Here is a 13,126-nt window from a genome sequence, read left to right as displayed (position 1 = left end):
TGGAAACACTAAACCTAATCTCTCCAGGACATGTTTATGTTCTACATTTAGAATGTCTATGAAACACTAATACTAATATCTCCAGGGCATATTTATGTTCTACATTTAGAATGTGTATGAAACACTAACACTAATCTCTCCAGGGCATGTTTATATTCTACATTTAGAATGTGTATGAAACACTAACACTAATCTCTCCAGGGCATGTTTATGTTCCACATTTAGAATGTGTATGAAAAACTAACCCTAATCACTCCAGGGCATGTTTATGTTCTACATTTAGAATGTGTATGAAACACTAACACTAATCTATCCAGGATATGTTAATGTTCCACATTTAGAATGTGTATGAAACACTAACCCTAATCTCTCCAGGGCATGTTTATGTTCCACATTTAGAATGTGTATGAAACACTAACCCTAATCTCTCCAGGGCATGTTTATGTTTTACATTTAGAATGTGTATGAAACACTAACCCTAATCTCTCCAGGGCATGTTTATGTTCCACATTTAGAATGTGTATGAAACACTAACCCTAATCTCTCCAGGGCATGTTTATGTTTTACATTTAGAATGTGTATGAAACACTAACCCTAATCTCTCCAGGGCATGTTTATGTTCTACATTTAGAATGTGTGTGAAACACTAACCCTAATCTCTCCAGGGCATGTTTATGTGCTACATTTAGAATGTGTATGAAACACTAACCCTAATCTCTCCAGGGCATGTTTATGTGCTACATTTAGAATTTATTGGAAACACTAACCCTAATCTCTCCAGGACATGTTTATGTTCTACATTTAGAATGTGTATGAAACACTAACACTAATATCTCCAGGGCATGTTTATGTTCTACATTTAGAATGTGTATGAAACACTAACACTAATCTCTCCAGGGCATGTTTATGTTCTACATTTAGAATGTGTGTGAAACACTAACCCTAATCTCTCAAGGGCATGTTTATGTGCTACATTTAGAATTTATTGGAAACACTAACCCTAATCTCTCCAGGACATGTTTATGTTCTACATTTAGAATGTGTATGAAACACTAACACTAATATCTCCAGGGCATATTTATGTTCTACATTTAGAATGTGTATGAAACACTAACACTAATCTCTCCAGGGCATGTTTATATTCTACATTTAGAATGTGTATAAAACACTAACACTAATCTCTCCAGGGCATGTTTATGTTCCACATTTAGAATGTGTATGAAACACTAACCCTAATCTCTCCAGGGCATGTTTATGTTCCACATTTAGAATGTGTATGAAACACTAACACTAATCTATCCAGGATATGTTTATGTTCCACATTTAGAATGTGTATGAAACACTAACCCAAATCTCTCCAGGGCATGTTTATGTTCCACATTTAGAATGTGTATGAAACACTAACCCTAATCTCTCCAGGGCATGTTTATGTTTTACATTTAGAATGTGTATGAAACACTAACCCTAATCTCTCCAGGGCATGTTTATGTTCTACATTTAGAATGTGTGTGAAACACTAACCCTAATCTCTCCAGGGCATGTTTATGTGCTACATTTAGAATTTATTGGAAACACTAACCCTAATCTCTCCAGGATATGTTTATGTTCTACATTTAGAATGTATATGAAACACTAATACTAATATCTCCAGGGCATATTTATGTTCTACATTTAGAATGTGTATGAAACACTAACCCTAATCTCTCCAGGGCATGTTTACGTGCTACATTTAGAATTTATTGGAAACACTAACCCTAATCTCTCCAGGACATGTTTATGTTCTACATTTAGAATGTGTATGAAACACTAACACTAATCTCTCCAGGGCATGTTTATGTTCCACATTTGGAATGTGTATGAAACACTAACACTAATCTATCCAGGATATGTTTATGTTCCACATTTAGAATGTGTACGAAACACTAACCCTAATCTCTCCAGGGCATGTTTATGTTCCACATTTAGAATGTGTATGAAACACTAACCCTAATCTCTCCAGGGCATGTTTATGTTTTACATTTAGAATGTGTATGAAACACTAACCCTAATCTCTCCATGGCATGTTTATGTTCTACATTTAGAATGTGTGTGAAACACTAACCCTAATCTCTCCAGGGCATGTTTATGTTTTACATTTAGAATGTGTATGAAACACTAACCCTAATCTCTCCAGGGCATGTTTATGTGCTACATTTAGAATTTATTGGAAACACTAAACCTAATCTCTCCAGGACATGTTTATGTTCTACATTTAGAATGTCTATGAAACACTAATACTAATATCTCCAGGGCATATTTATGTTCTACATTTAGAATGTGTATGAAACACTAACACTAATCTCTCCAGGGCATGTTTATATTCTACATTTAGAATGTGTATGAAACACTAACACTAATCTCTCCAGGGCATGTTTATGTTCCACATTTAGAATGTGTATGAAAAACTAACCCTAATCACTCCAGGGCATGTTTATGTTCTACATTTAGAATGTGTATGAAACACTAACACTAATCTATCCAGGATATGTTAATGTTCCACATTTAGAATGTGTATGAAACACTAACCCTAATCTCTCCAGGGAATGTTTATGTGCTACATTTAGAATTTATTGGAAACACTAACCCTAATCTCTCCAGGACATGTTTATGTTCTACATTTAGAATGTGTATGAAACACTAACACTAATATCTCCAGGGCATATTTATGTTCTACATTTAGAATGTGTATGAAACACTAACACTAATCTCTCCAGGGCATGTTTATGTTCTACATTTAGAATGTGTGTGAAACACTAACCCTAATCTCTCAAGGGCATGTTTATGTGCTACATTTAGAATTTATTGGAAACACTAACCCTAATCTCTCCAGGACATGTTTATGTTCTACATTTAGAATGTGTATGAAACACTAACACTAATATCTCCAGGGCATATTTATGTTCTACATTTAGAATGTGTATGAAACACTAACACTAATCTCTCCAGGGCATGTTTATATTCTACATTTAGAATGTGTATAAAACACTAACACTAATCTCTCCAGGGCATGTTTATGTTCCACATTTAGAATGTGTATGAAACACTAACCCTAATCTCTCCAGGGCATGTTTATGTTCCACATTTAGAATGTGTATGAAACACTAACACTAATCTATCCAGGATATGTTTATGTTCCACATTTAGAATGTGTATGAAACACTAACCCAAATCTCTCCAGGGCATGTTTATGTTCCACATTTAGAATGTGTATGAAACACTAACCCTAATCTCTCCAGGGCATGTTTATGTTTTACATTTAGAATGTGTATGAAACACTAACCCTAATCTCTCCAGGGCATGTTTATGTTCTACATTTAGAATGTGTGTGAAACACTAACCCTAATCTCTCCAGGGCATGTTTATGTGCTACATTTAGAATTTATTGGAAACACTAACCCTAATCTCTCCAGGACATGTTTATGTTCTACATTTAGAATGTATATGAAACACTAATACTAATATCTCCAGGGCATATTTATGTTCTACATTTAGAATGTGTATGAAACACTAACCCTAATCTCTCCAGGGCATGTTTACGTGCTACATTTAGAATTTATTGGAAACACTAACCCTAATCTCTCCAGGACATGTTTATGTTCTACATTTAGAATGTGTATGAAACACTAATACTAATATCTCCAGGGCATGTTTATGTGCTACATTTAGAATTTATTGGAAACACTAACCCTAATCTCTCCAGGACATGTTTATGTTCTACATTTAGAATGTATATGAAACACTAATACTAATATCTCCAGGGCATATTTATGTTCTACATTTAGAATGTGTATGAAACACTAACCCTAATCTCTCCAGGGCATGTTTACGTGCTACATTTAGAATTTATTGGAAACACTAACCCTAATCTCTCCAGGACATGTTTATGTTCTACATTTAGAATGTGTATGAAACACTAATACTAATATCTCCAGGGCATATTTATGTTCTACATTTAGAATGTGTATGAAACACTAACACTAATCTCTCCAGGGCATGTTTATGTTCCACATTTGGAATGTGTATGAAACACTAACACTAATCTCTCCAGGATATGTTTATGTTCCACATTTAGAATGTGTACGAAACACTAACCCTAATCTCTCCAGGGCATGTTTATGTTTTACATTTAGAATGTGTATGAAACACTAACCCTAATCTCTCCATGGCATGTTTATGTTCTACATTTAGAATGTGTGTGAAACACTAACCCTAATCTCTCCAGGGCATGTTTATGTTTTACATTTAGAATGTGTATGAAACACTAACCCTAATCTCTCCAGGGCATGTTTATGTGCTACATTTAGAATTTATTGGAAACAGTAAACCTAATCTCTCCAGGACATGTTTATGTTCTACATTTAGAATGTCTATGAAACACTAATACTAATATCTCCAGGGCATATTTATGTTCTACATTTAGAATGTGTATGAAACACTAACACTAATCTCTCCAGGGCATGTTTATATTCTACATTTAGAATGTGTATGAAACACTAACACTAATCTCTCCAGGGCATGTTTATGTTCCACATTTAGAATGTGTATGAAAAACTAACCCTAATCACTCCAGGGCATGTTTATGTTCTACATTTAGAATGTGTATGAAACACTAACACTAATCTATCCAGGATATGTTTATGTTCCACATTTAGAATGTGTATGAAACACTAACCCTAATCTCTCCAGGGCATGTTTATGTTCCACATTTAGAATGTGTATGAAACACTAACCCTAATCTCTCCAGGGCATGTTTATGTTTTACATTTAGAATGTGTATGAAACACTAACCCTAATCTCTCCAGGGCATGTTTATGTTCCACATTTAGAATGTGTATGAAACACTAACCCTAATCTCTCCAGGGCATGTTTATGTTTTACATTTAGAATGTGTATGAAACACTAACCCTAATCTCTCCAGGGCATATTTATGTGCTACATTTAGAATTTATTCGAAACACTAACCCTAATCTCTCCAGGACATGTTTATGTTCTACATTTAGAATGTGTATGAAACACTAACACTAATCTCTCCAGGGCATGTTTATATTCTACATTTAGAATGTGTATGAAACACTAACACTAATCTCTCCAGGGCATGTTTATGTTCCACATTTGGAATGTGTATGAAACACTAACACTAATCTATCCAGGATATGTTTATGTTCCACATTTAGAATGTGTACGAAACACTAACCCTAATCTCTCCAGGGCATGTTTATGTTTTACATTTAGAATGTGTACGAAACACTAACCCTAATCTCTCCATGGCATGTTTATGTTCTACATTTAGAATGTGTGTGAAACACTAACCCTAATCTCTCCAGGGCATGTTTATGTTTTACATTTAGAATGTGTATGAAACACTAACCCTAATCTCTCCAGGGCATGTTTATGTGCTACATTTAGAATTTATTGGAAACACTAAACCTAATCTCTCCAGAACATGTTTATGTTCTACATTTAGAATGTCTATGAAACACTAATACTAATATCTCCAGGGCATATTTATGTTCTACATTTAGAATGTGTATGAAACACTAACACTAATCTCTCCAGGGCATGTTTATATTCTACATTTAGAATGTGTATGAAACACTAACACTAATCTCTCCAGGGCATGTTTATGTTCCACATTTAGAATGTGTATAAAAAACTAACCCTAATCACTCCAGGGCATGTTTATGTTCTACATTTAGAATGTGTATGAAACACTAACACTAATCTATCCAGGATATGTTAATGTTCCACATTTAGAATGTGTATGAAACACTAACCCTAATCTCTCCAGGGCATGTTTATGTTCCACATTTAGAATGTGTATGAAACACTAACCCTAATCTCTCCAGGGCATGTTTATGTTTTACATTTAGAATGTGTATGAAACACTAACCCTAATCTCTCCAGGGCATGTTTATGTTCCACATTTAGAATGTGTATGAAACACTAACCCTAATCTCTCCACGGCATGTTTATGTTTTACATTTAGAATGTGTATGAAACACTAACCCTAATCTCTCCAGGGCATGTGTATGTTCTACATTTAGAATGTGTGTGAAACACTAACCCTAATCTCTCCAGGGCATGTTTATGTGCTACATTTAGAATGTGTATGAAACACTAACCCTAATCTCTCCAGGGCATGTTTATGTGCTACATTTAGAATTTATTGGAAACACTAACCCTAATCTCTCCAGGACATGTTTATGTTCTACATTTAGAATGTGTATGAAACACTAACACTAATATCTCCAGGGCATATTTATGTTCTACATTTAGAATGTGTATGAAACACTAACACTAATCTCTCCAGGGCATGTTTATGTTCTACATTTAGAATGTGTGTGAAACACTAACCCTAATCTCTCAAGGGCATGTTTATGTGCTACATTTAGAATTTATTGGAAACACTAACCCTAATCTCTCCAGGACATGTTTATGTTCTACATTTAGAATGTGTATGAAACACTAACACTAATATCTCCAGGGCATATTTATGTTCTACATTTAGAATGTGTATGAAACACTAACACTAATCTCTCCAGGGCATGTTTATATTCTACATTTAGAATGTGTATAAAACACTAACACTAATCTCTCCAGGGCATGTTTATGTTCCACATTTAGAATGTGTATGAAACACTAACCCTAATCTCTCCAGGGCATGTTTATGTTCCACATTTAGAATGTGTATGAAACACTAACACTAATCTATCCAGGATATGTTTATGTTCCACATTTAGAATGTGTATGAAACACTAACCCAAATCTCTCCAGGGCATGTTTATGTTCCACATTTAGAATGTGTATGAAACACTAACCCTAATCTCTCCAGGGCATGTTTATGTTTTACATTTAGAATGTGTATGAAACACTAACCCTAATCTCTCCAGGGCATGTTTATGTTCTACATTTAGAATGTGTGTGAAACACTAACCCTAATCTCTCCAGGGCATGTTTATGTGCTACATTTAGAATTTATTGGAAACACTAACCCTAATCTCTCCAGGACATGTTTATGTTCTACATTTAGAATGTATATGAAACACTAATACTAATATCTCCAGGGCATATTTATGTTCTACATTTAGAATGTGTATGAAACACTAACCCTAATCTCTCCAGGGCATGTTTACGTGCTACATTTGGAATTTATTGGAAACACTAACCCTAATCTCTCCAGGACATGTTTATGTTCTACATTTAGAATGTGTATGAAACACTAATACTAATATCTCCAGGGCATATTTATGTTCTACATTTAGAATGTGTATGAAACACTAACACTAATCTCTCCAGGGCATGTTTATGTTCCACATTTGGAATGTGTATGAAACACTAACACTAATCTCTCCAGGATATGTTTATGTTCCACATTTAGAATGTGTATGAAACACTAACCCTAATCTCTCCAGGGCATGTTTATGTTCCACATTTAGAATGTGTATGAAACACTAACCCTAATCTCTCCAGGGCATGTTTATGTTTTACATTTAGAATGTGTATGAAACACTAACCCTAATCTCTCCATGGCATGTTTATGTTCTACATTTAGAATGTGTGTGAAACACTAACCCTAATCTCTCCAGGGCATGTTTATGTTTTACATTTAGAATGTGTATGAAACACTAACCCTAATCTCTCCAGGGCATGTTTATGTGCTACATTTAGAATTTATTGGAAACACTAAACCTAATCTCTCCAGGACATGTTTATGTTCTACATTTAGAATGTCTATGAAACACTAATACTAATATCTCCAGGGCATATTTATGTTCTACATTTAGAATGTGTATGAAACACTAACACTAATCTCTCCAGGGCATGTTTATATTCTACATTTAGAATGTGTATGAAACACTAACACTAATCTCTCCAGGGCATGTTTATGTTCCACATTTAGAATGTGTATGAAAACTAACCCTAATCACTCCAGGGCATGTTTATGTTCTACATTTAGAATGTGTATGAAACACTAACACTAATCTATCCAGGATATGTTTATGTTCCACATTTAGAATGTGTATGAAACACTAACCCTAATCTCTCCAGGGCATGTTTATGTTCCACATTTAGAATGTGTATGAAACACTAACCCTAATCTCTCCAGGGCATGTTTATGTTTTACATTTAGAATGTGTATGAAACACTAACCCTAATCTCTCCAGGGCATGTTTATGTTCCACATTTAGAATGTGTATGAAACACTAACCCTAATCTCTCCAGGGCATGTTTATGTTTTACATTTAGAATGTGTATGAAACACTAACCCTAATCTCTCCAGGGCATGTTTATGTTCTACATTTAGAATGTGTGTGAAACACTAACCCTAATCTCTCCAGGGCATGTTTATGTGCTACATTTAGAATGTGTATGAAACACTAACCCTAATCTCTCCAGGGCATGTTTATGTGCTACATTTAGAATTTATTGGAAACACTAACCCTAATCTCTCCTGGACATGTTTATGTTCTACATTTAGAATGTGTATGAAACACTAACACTAATATCTCCAGGGCATATTTATGTTCTACATTTAGAATGTGTATGAAACACTAACACTAATCTCTCCAGGGCATGTTTATGTTCTACATTTAGAATGTGTGTGAAACACTAACCCTAATCTCTCCAGGGCATGTTTATGTGCTACATTTAGAATTTATTGTAAACACTAACCCTAATCTCTCCAGGACATGTTTATGTTCTACATTTAGAATGTGTATGAAACACTAACACTAATATCTCCAGGGCATATTTATGTTCTACATTTAGAATGTGTATGAAACACTAACACTAATCTCTCAAGGGCATGTTTATATTCTACATTTAGAATGTGTATAAAACACTAACACTAATCTCTCCAGGGCATGTTTATGTTCCACATTTAGAATGTGTATGAAACACTAACACTAATCTCTCCAGGGCATGTTTATGTTCCACATTTAGAATGTGTATGAAACACTAACACTAATCTATCCAAAATATGTTTATGTTCCACATTTAGAATGTGTATGAAACACTAACCCAAATCTCTCCAGGGCATGTTTATGTTCCACATTTAGAATGTGTATGAAACACTAACCCTAATCTCTCCAGGGCATGTTTATGTTTTACATTTAGAATGTGTATGAAACACTAACCCTAATCTCTCCAGGGCATGTTTATGTTCTACATTTAGAATGTGTGTGAAACACTAACCCTAATCTCTCCAGGGCATGTTTATGTGCTACATTTAGAATTTATTGGAAACACTAACCCTAATCTCTCCAGGACATGTTTATGTTCTACATTTAGAATGTATATGAAACACTAATACTAATATCTCCAGGGCATATTTATGTTCTACATTTAGAATGTGTATGAAACACTAACACTAATCTCTCTTGGGCATATTTATGTTCTACATTTAGAATGTGTATGAAACACTAACACTAATCTCTCCAGGGCATCTTTATATTCTACATTTAGAATGTGTATGAAACACTAACACTAATCTCTCCAGGGCATGTTTATGTTCCACATTTGGAATGTGTATGAAACACTAACACTAATCTATCCAGGATATGTTTATGTTCCACATTTAGAAGTGTATGAAACACTAACCCTAATCTCTTCAGGGCATGTTTATGTTCCACATTTAGAATGTGTATGAAACACTAACCCTAATCTCTCCAGGGCATGTTTATGTTTTACATTTAGAATGTGTATGAAACACTAACCCTAATCTCTCCAGGGCATGTTTATGTTCTACATTTAGAATGTGTGTGAAACACTAACCCTAATATCTCCAGGGCATATTTATGTTCTACATTTAGAATGTGTATGAAACACTAACACTAATCTCTCCAGGGCATGTTTATATTCTACATTTAGAATGTGTATGAAACACTAACACTAATCTCTCCAGGGCATGTTTATATTCTACATTTAGAATGTGTATGAAACACTAACACTAATCTCTCCAGGGCATGTTTATGTTCCACATTTAGAATGTGTATGAAACACTAACCCTAATCACTCCAGGGCATGTTTATGTTCTACATTTAGAATGTGTATGAAACACTAACACTAATCTATCCAGGATATGTTTATGTTCCACATTTAGAATGTGTATGAAACACTAACCCTAATCTCTCCAGCGCATGTTTATGTTCCACATTTAGAATGTGTATGAAACACTAACCCTAATCTCTCCAGGGCATGTTTATGTTTTACATTTAGAATGTGTATGAAACACTAACCCTAATCTCTCTAGGGCATGTTTATGTTCTACATTTAGAATGTGTGTGAAACACTAACCCTAATCTCTCCAGGGCATGTTTATGTGCTACATTTAGAATGTGTATGAAACACTAACCCTAATCTCTCCAGGGCATGTTTATGTGCTACATTTAGAATTTATTGGAAACACTAACCCTAATCTCTCCAGGACATGTTTATGTTCTACATTTAGAATGTGTATGAAACACTAACACTAATATCTCCAGGGCATATTTATGTTCTACATTTAGAATGTGTATGAAACACTAACACTAATCTCTCCAGGGCATGTTTATATTCTACATTTAGAATGTGGATAAAACACTAACACTAATCTCTCCAGGGCATGTTTATGTTCCACATTTAGAATGCGTATGAAACACTAACCCTAATCTCTCCAGGGCATGTTTATGTTCTACATTTAGAATGTGTATGAAACACTAACACTAATCTATCCAGGATATGTTTATGTTCCACATTTAGAATGTGTATGAAACACTAACCCTAATCTCTCCAGGGCATGTTTATGTTCCACATTTAGAATGTGTATGAAACACTAACCCTAATCTCTCCAGGGCATGTTTATGTTTTACATTTAGAATGTGTATGAAACACTAACCCTAATCTCTCCAGGGCATGTTTATGTTCTACATTTAGAATGTGTGTGAAACACTAACCCTAATCTCTCCAGGGCATGTTTATGTGCTACATTTAGAATTTATTGGAAACACTAACCCTAATCTCTCCAGGACATGTTTATGTTCTACATTTAGAATGTGCACGAAACACTAATACTAATATCTCCAGGGCATATTTATGTTCTACATTTAGAATGTGTATGAAACACTAACACTAATCTCTCCAGGGCATGTTTATATTCTACATTTAGAATGTGTATAAAACACTAACACTAATCTCTCCAGGGCATGTTTATGTTCCACATTTAGAATGTGTATGAAACACTAACCCTAATCTCTCCAGGGCATGTTTATGTTCTACATTTAGAATGTGTATGAAACACTAACACTAATCTATCCAGGATATGTTTATGTTCCACATTTAGAATGTGTATGAAACACTAACCCTAATCTCTCCAGGGCATGTTTATGTTCCACATTTAGAATGTGTATGAAACACTAACCCTAATCTCTCCAGGGCATGTTTATGTTCCACATTTAGAATGTGTATGAAACACTAACCCTAATCACTCCAGGGCATGTTTATGTTCTACATTTAGAATGTGTATGAAACACTAACACTAATCTATCCAGGATATGTTTATGTTCCACATTTAGAATGTGTATGAAACACTAACCCTAATCTCTCCAGCGCATGTTTATGTTCCACATTTAGAATGTGTATGAAACACTAACACTAATCTCTCCAGGGCATGTTTATGTTTTACATTTAGAATGTGTATGAAACACTAACCCTAATCTCTCTAGGGCATGTTTATGTTCTACATTTAGAATGTGTGTGAAACACTAACCCTAATCTCTCCAGGGCATGTTTATGTGCTACATTTAGAATGTGTATGAAACACTAACCCTAATCTCTCCAGGGCATGTTTATGTGCTACATTTAGAATTTATTGGAAACACTAACCCTAATCTCTCCATGGCATGTTTATGTTCTACATTTAGAATGTGTGTGAAACACTAACCCTAATCTCTCCAGGGCATGTTTATGTTTTACATTTAGAATGTGTATGAAACACTAACCCTAATCTCTCCAGGGCATGTTTATGTGCTACATTTAGAATTTATTGGAAACACTAACCCTAATCTCTCCAGGACATGTTTATGTTCTACATTTAGAATGTGTATGAAACACTAATACTAATATCTCCAGGGCATATTTATGTTCTACATTTAGAATGTGTATGAAACATTAACACTAATCTCTCCAGGGCATGTTTATATTCTACATTTAGAATGTGTATGAAACACTAACACTAATCTCTCCAGGGCATGTTTATGTTCCACATTTAGAATGTGTATGAAACACTAACCCTAATCTCTCCAGGGCATGTTTATGTTCTACATTTAGAATGTGTATGAAACACTAACACTAATCTATCCAGGATATGTTTATGTTCCACATTTAGAATGTGTATGAAACACTAACCCTAATCTCTCCAGGGCATGTTTATGTTCCACATTTAGAATGTGTATGAAACACTAACCCTAATCTCTCCAGGGCATGTTTATGTTTTACATTTAGAATGTGTATGAAACACTAACCCTAATCTCTCCAGGGCATGTTTATGTTCTACATTTAGAATGTGTGTGAAACACTAACCCTAATCTCTCCAGGGCATGTTTATGTGCTACATTTAGAATTTATTGGAAACACTAACCCTAATCTCTCCAGGACATGTTTATGTTCTACATTTAGAATGTATATGAAACACTAATACTAATATCTCCAGGGCATATTTATGTTCTACATTTAGAATGTGTATGAAACATTAACACTAATCTCTCTTGGGCATATTTATGTTCTACATTTAGAATGTGTATGAAACACTAACACTAATCTCTCCAGGGCATGTTTATATTCTACATTTAGAATGTGTATGAAACACTAACACTAATCTCTCCAGGGCATGTTTATGTTCCACATTTGGAATGTGTATGAAACACTAACACTAATCTATCCAGGATATGTTTATGTTCCACATTTAGAATGTGTATGAAACACTAACCCTAATCTCTTCAGGGCATGTTTATGTTCCACATTTAGAATGTGTATGAAACACTAACCCTAATCTCTCCAGGGCATGTTTATGTTTTACATTTAGAATGTGTATGAAACACTAACCCTAATC

This window comes from Tachypleus tridentatus, chromosome 5, assembly GCF_004210375.1.
Source record: "Tachypleus tridentatus isolate NWPU-2018 chromosome 5, ASM421037v1, whole genome shotgun sequence".
Taxonomy (NCBI): domain Eukaryota; kingdom Metazoa; phylum Arthropoda; class Merostomata; order Xiphosura; family Limulidae; genus Tachypleus; species Tachypleus tridentatus.
This window is presented reverse-complemented; position numbering follows the sequence as displayed.